The 6,652-nt window shown below is 34.4% G+C and overlaps 1 long non-coding RNA gene across 1 annotated transcript in view; it reads right to left on the reverse strand.

The window, feature by feature from the left end:
* Positions 1-214: 214 nt before the first annotated feature.
* Positions 215-6,652, reverse strand: part of LOC147654126 (uncharacterized) — a 45,820-nt gene continuing 39,382 nt past the window's right edge. The window contains exon 2 of the long non-coding RNA XR_015284508.1: positions 215-3,675. This is a non-coding gene — a long non-coding RNA (uncharacterized LOC147654126). The remainder of the gene's footprint in view (positions 3,676-6,652) is intronic.

Below are 6,652 nucleotides of genomic sequence, written 5' to 3' on the forward strand. Positions count from 1 at the left end.
TAACACCATAGTATTTCAAGAATAGCCTCCTTTAGGATATTTTTTGGTTCTTTTCTCAAATGGATTTTTTTTTTTTAATTTGGAGAAAAGATTAGCAGGGAGGCTTTAACCTGCATTGTAAAGGAAGAAGAAAATGTTTATATATATTTACTCCAATATAAATTAATTTAAGAACTATATTTACCCTGAAATTCAGGATAGATTTTAGAGCAAGTACTTTTTAAAAAAAATTCTTTATTTCTCTTTTTATTTTGGTACAGCTGGGATGCCCATTTCCCACACATATTTACAGCCTGACATTGTTTTCTCAGTATAAGCAAAGAAATTGCAAACGTATCAGTCTTTAAAAATTTAATTTGATCTATTTTTGAATCTCAGTTTGACTGTGTAGTGCCCAGAGGGAGCCACAGAAATATCTTTAAAGGACCTAAAATAGTGTTTCTATTCATAAAAATGTCACAGCTTTACAGTCCAGTATCTCATAGCTCTGCAGGCTAAAAGTGAGTGCAAGTCTCGAGAGGACAATCTCATCCCAGTGGAACAAAGTGTTTTGCTATGGCCTTACAGAACCAAAAGACATAAAACTTCCACCTTAAGAAAACAAATAAACCAGCAAAGAATGGAGACATAGCTATAACAAAAAAAATAGATACAGAATTTTCTTATCTTGAACTTGAAACAGGTTCAGATATGGTGGGAAGGCAAGAGTTCAGTGATAATGTTTTTGGCACAGAATTAAAGCTCCTTTGATAATGTGGTCACTGTTTTATAAATAAGCTATTTGAAGTTAACCTGACTATATGAAAAATCCTATCAAGCTAAGCTAATGGTCAGTTACAGCTGAAAAAAAAATATATACAAGATCTAATATCATACCATAATATACTACAAGACTCAGGAATGCAATCTGTATGTAGATGGTATCTTCTAGTCCAGTTTATGGGGTATCATTATATAGACAGTAGGAGAAGTACCATTGTCTGGAGTAAACAAAAAATAAGCAGGTACAAAATCCCCAAAGTAGATATTTGTCTCATTCCTCTTCCTCCTTCACTCCTCGGATTAAAAAAAAACATAGGAAGGACACCTTTTCTTTCAGCAAATTACATCATAACACTAATCTTCAATGCAACCTGACTCTTGTTCTTGTTTTGAACAAATATCTTCATCTTGAGCCAGTAACTATGTTGTACACAGTAGTTTGTTTTGTTTTTTTTAAATTCTGGCTCAATTTCCTTCTCTTTACATTTTCATATATAAAATGGTATTATTTTCTTTCACATTGCATTAAAGTATGTTCTCACAGGTGTTTTAAATCCTCTTCCACCTTAAGGTTTTATTTGAACTCTTTGTACTAGTCCTTGCTACTAGCTGGGTATCAGACACTGAATGAAGGCAGACCTGGCAGCTTTCAGAAGTGTTATTGGTAAATCAAGTACCAAAGCACAAACAAAAAAGATAGAGTGAAAAGACAGAATGAAACAAACAAATAAAACAACCAACCAACCAAAAAACACCACAAAGCAGACAAACAACCAGAACCTTCAACATATAAACATGAGGTTCAAGGAAATTTGAGGGAGAAGTTTAGCAACTCAACAAATTTCAATTCTTTAGATAAATCAGGGGCAATCTGAAATATATGAAAAAACATTTCTCTAAGTAAGGAGTGGGTGCCAATGGGAAGGAAGACAGCTGGGAGGTAACTTGATTTCTGAAAAGCATCCATTCACTGGTAAATAAGTTCATGTTTTTGATAGTTCTGCTAATTCTGGAAGAAGAATTGAAATATAAATCCATACTACACAAGGAATGAGAAAAAAACAAAAGAGAGGATTTAAATCTAAGAAATGAAAAATAATAAATTATGAAGTCTTAAAGTCTAAAGGGGAAAAAAAGTGAAAATTGAAAAGGTCTTATATAAATTTGAGATACTAAATAGCTAGTTAGAAAATTAGTCCTTGAGAAAATCCTGGTGGTTGAGGGTTAGTTTGAGCACCCTAAACATGTGCATTAACCATTCTAGGGCTTCAGTGAATTAAAAGTATTAAGAGAGCAAGACACACAGGGTTCACAGAACAGCACATATGGTGGTACATTTCAGTTGCATCTGTGAATTAAAAAGGCCAGATCACAGTCTAATCACTGGCACATGGTTGTTTATTTAATCAAATTATTAGCGTGGACACTAGTACCATTATGGTCCATGGAAAACTAGCAGTGCCACATATGGTTTCATTTGTGCTTGACAGCTGAGATGCTGCCATGCATTGTAGATGTTCAGACAGGAGCCACGCCATCTTACTGATCTGAAGGTCTTTCAAATGCCCTCTGGCTTCTTTTATCTCCTAGTTTAGGCAGAATATTTTTGATACATAGCACTGGATAAGACAATAACCTATTTCTAGCCTAAAATGGGGCATGAACAATAAAAAAGGAAGAAAAACTGTGAAAAAGGAGGAAGCCCCACAGAAATTCCTATCAGAATGATGATCATTGCATCAAAAGACAAATGGTTTATTATTCTGAATAAAATCAGGAGCCTTGTTTAATTATTTTTTTTCTATCATTTTACACAGGTGTACAAACTGGTCTTTGTCACAATTTTTTGCAGGAGCAGTGAAATAAAAATAGCAAATGATGGAGAGGAAATAGGTAAAATACACTGCTAAAGTTTAGTCCAAACATAGGCCTATATAAACTATATTCAGGAAAAATGTATAATAAAAATATCTTTGAAAGCTGAGTTCATAACAAGGAAGATGTTTTGCCTCCATTACAAAGACTATAAAAACAGCCAGTGATGGGAAATATTTTATCTAATGCCTAAGAAAGCAAATTATCACTATTACTAAAGTCTATAAGAAAATAATCCAACCAAAGGAAAAAAAAATAAAAAGTGTTGATAGAAATGTTTATAAGTGACACATGGAAATTAGTGTGTAATCAAATAATCAAAGACATTAGAACTTTCAGATACTGGTGTTAATCAAAAATTTGCAGAAACTTGAGCAGTCAAACCCTCACTAAGTGCTGTTGCACATTCTGGTGAGAGTTTTGAAGCTCTAGAGGCCTCCATTTAACTTTTTTCCATCTCCCACTGAGTATTTTCCAGACTGATGGTTGTTTATGCTCATGAGCTATGGTAATGCAGTAGGTCAGGAATCATAAAGAGCTCAGCTCTTCCAAGTCCAGATGTCAGAACAAAGGGGATCCTTTTGCTGCAGTGAAATAATCTAATATTTTGCACACTATTTTGTTTTGACTTGAAAACTACGCTACTTATTCTCAGAGGTCAACTATGTTGATTCTTTTCTCTTTCTAGTCAAACTTGTCCAATAATCCTCTTTGGTTATCTGAGCTCTGTTTTTTTCTGAAACTGCCTTCTGTCAGAGAGAGATAAGTTATGTCTGATGCCTTAGGCTGAAGAAGGCCAAAATATGTTTTGTTCAATCTATAGAACACTAGCAGAGGAGCAATGTCTGGTAAATGTTACTCCTTTCCATCTGTCCTGTCTTCTTGATATGTTTGTGAGTTTTGCTGAAGTCTCAAAAGTGCTTGGTGTCTTCAGACATTTGAAGAAAATGCTGTTTGGGAACCAGATGTTTCATTTTTATTTCACTGGAGAAAACTCAGCTTGCTGATCCTGTTAGCATGATCAAGTGACATATTTTCCTGTTGAGGCAGAAGTAAAAGGGACAATCAAGTGGAGAAAGGAAAAAAATAAAGAAAACCACCAACGACTTTTATATGATACATTAGAACTAAACTAATTTTCACAATGACTTTTTATTTCATTTGTTTGGGAAAAAAAGATATTTTAATTAGAGTATATCTCTAACTTTGCTGCTTTTTTGTTTTGTCTCTCTCATAGGTCAATATATAAACCTACAAATTCTCTATATTAACAAACCTGATTTTTCTCATAAATATTGGTTGAAATATTAAACAGTTTGTTCGACTAAGTTTGAAAACTGTGTTTTTGTTTCTATTATACCACTGGAATGGAATGTTTTTCTTCAATTAGACATGAATTTTATGAAGAATGTCAGCATAGATATTTTTCAGTATACTCCTGTGCTTACAGACAAGACATTTATTTGTCTATGTAATTTGAATATATATATATACACATGCACACACAGTTTTTTCACTGCAATAATTAAGTATTATAAATATGCATAGAATATCATTCATTTTCAGAGTAACCTACATGAAATAGAACATATTTTTTCTGCCTTTTACTCCATCGTGCATACTTATTAAGAGGTTTATAAAAGAGATATACTTCTGGTCTTCTCCAAATCCTTACTATAATAGCTTAATTTTATGTCACATTATATTTTTTTTTACAGAAAGACAGTGATTTTCAGTTTTTTTCACTCGCATGATAGGGGATTTAAACAATGTAAAGTTCCTTTGATGTGTAACTTTCCAGTTTTTACGAATATTTTTTGCACTCGGCTGTGTAAGATATTCAGGGTTTCACTGGCACTGTTGTTTGTAATGGTAAGCACACTTAGGAAGGTTTAGAGCATTAGACATATCTTCCTTTTTATCTTCTGTATTAAGCAAATAATTCAATGCTTTCTTCAGTAATGAAGACAAATTTAAGAAATGCATTTCTACTTCAAGTTTTTTCTGTATTCATCCTCCATGTGAGCAGGGTGCTTTCACTCTCCTTATAATCAAAAGAATGAAACAGTCACTTTCAGAGCACAAGTAATTTCTAGCATTTGCAAGAGCTCACATAAACCTCTTATTTTTCTTCTCTAACTAAAAATACTAGATTTCTGTCTCAGACATGGACCCATCTATGTTGTGGCTATTTAAAGTCAGGAAAAATTAATCCCACTTGAATTTTTTACAAAAGTCACAGATACACTTCAGCATCAATCTTAGGGTGTTATTAGAACTATTAATTGTAGTATTTAATTTATTTTTTTTTGGTTAAGATTAAAATGATGTGTAGGCTTTTTCACATGGGTGACCCATAAATAAGCAGGGGATGAAAATTATTGATTTTCATTATCCTGGTCTAATAGTAAGTTGCAAATTTTCAGCTTCATGTGTCTGAGATTAATAAAGTTAAGAAGAGATCACTTAGATACAGTATTGTGATGCATGCTCTGCTTGTACAGATTTTGGAGCTTTTTCTTATTGCCATATAAAATATCAAGGGAAATGTGGTTATGTAAGTGACAGTACACTGAACACTACTTGACAGATAAGTCCTTCATATTGCATTATACTGTTATATTTTCAGTTTATTCCAGTTTTCATTTTGGTTTTTGTTTTTTGGATTTTTTAACACTTCTTGTAGCTGTTTTCCACAATATATAAGGATTGTTACACACGCATCATAGGAAATTGGTTATTACTTTTTATTTCCTAATAAGCTTGAAAAAGATATCCTTTGAAATGTCAATCACTGAGGCACAGGTATTCATAAACTGAACTAATCCCTGGATTATCTTTCCAAATATGTTTGACCTAGAATATCTTTTAAGTCTGAAAGTAATTACCTTCATTTGTCCATCGCTGTCTTTTTTTTTTTAATTTTTTGGTGGTTTTCTCCTTACAATGATTGCTAAGCAAGCTTTATTTTTCCATCTGAGGAAGCACACCTTAAAAAGTGCTTGGCACTAAGATTACGACACTATTAAGACCTCAGACTCCTTTTCCTTCTGACATGTGTTACACACTTAAAAGCTGTAGAAAGACTTAATGGGACAAATCACAGCATGAAGTCATTCTCTTTTCCTGTGTGCTTTAGTGCAACAGTTGACACACAAGAAATAAGTATGGATCATAGGTAGCATCACAGAATAGCTTGGGCAGGAAGGAACTTTAAAGATTATTTAGTTTGAATACCCCAGCCGTGGGCAGGGACATCTTCCCTGACCAGACAGCTCAGGGCACCATCCAGTCTGCCTTGAACACTTCCCTTGCCACAGCTTCTCTGGGAAATGTTCCAGGATCTCACCAGCCTCACGTTAAAAATATTTTTTCCTCATATAAAACTTGAATCTCAGTTTAACAGTGTTTGCCTTTGTCCTCTCACTACAGGCCCTATTAAAAAGCCTTTGTCATTCTTGTAAACTCCCTTTCAGTATTGAAAACCCACAATCAGATCTCCCTGGAGCCTTCTCCATGTTGAACAGCCCAAACTCTTTCAGTTTGTTTTTCATATTAGATATGTTCCAGCCTTCTGATAATTTTTTCTGGCCTTCCTCCAGACCTGCTGTAATAGGTCCATGGCTTTCTCATAGGAGTTCTCCAGATGAGGGTCTTATAAGAATAGAGTATAATAAAGGGAAAGAATCACCACCGTCAACATGCTGGCACTGCTGGTTCTTTTTTTTACAGCCCAGGATACAGTTGGTTTTCTCATCTGTAAGCACACACTGACAGCTGAAGTTGAATTTTTCATCTACCACTGCACCCAAACTCTTTCTGCACGGCTATTATCAATCTGTTCATCCTGTATTGATACTGGTTGTTGTCCTGAACCAGGTGCAGGACCTTGCACTTGACCTTGCTGAACTCATGAAGTGCAACTGGTCCCACTCCTCAAGCTTTTCAAGGTCCCTCTGTATAACATCTCTTCCTTTGTCATCTGCAAACTTGCTGGGGGTACACTCAATCCCAC

The sequence above is a fragment of the Cyanistes caeruleus genome, chromosome 3 (genome assembly GCF_971803275.1).
Source record: "Cyanistes caeruleus chromosome 3, bCyaCae1.hap1.1, whole genome shotgun sequence".
In the NCBI taxonomy this organism is placed as follows: domain Eukaryota; kingdom Metazoa; phylum Chordata; class Aves; order Passeriformes; family Paridae; genus Cyanistes; species Cyanistes caeruleus.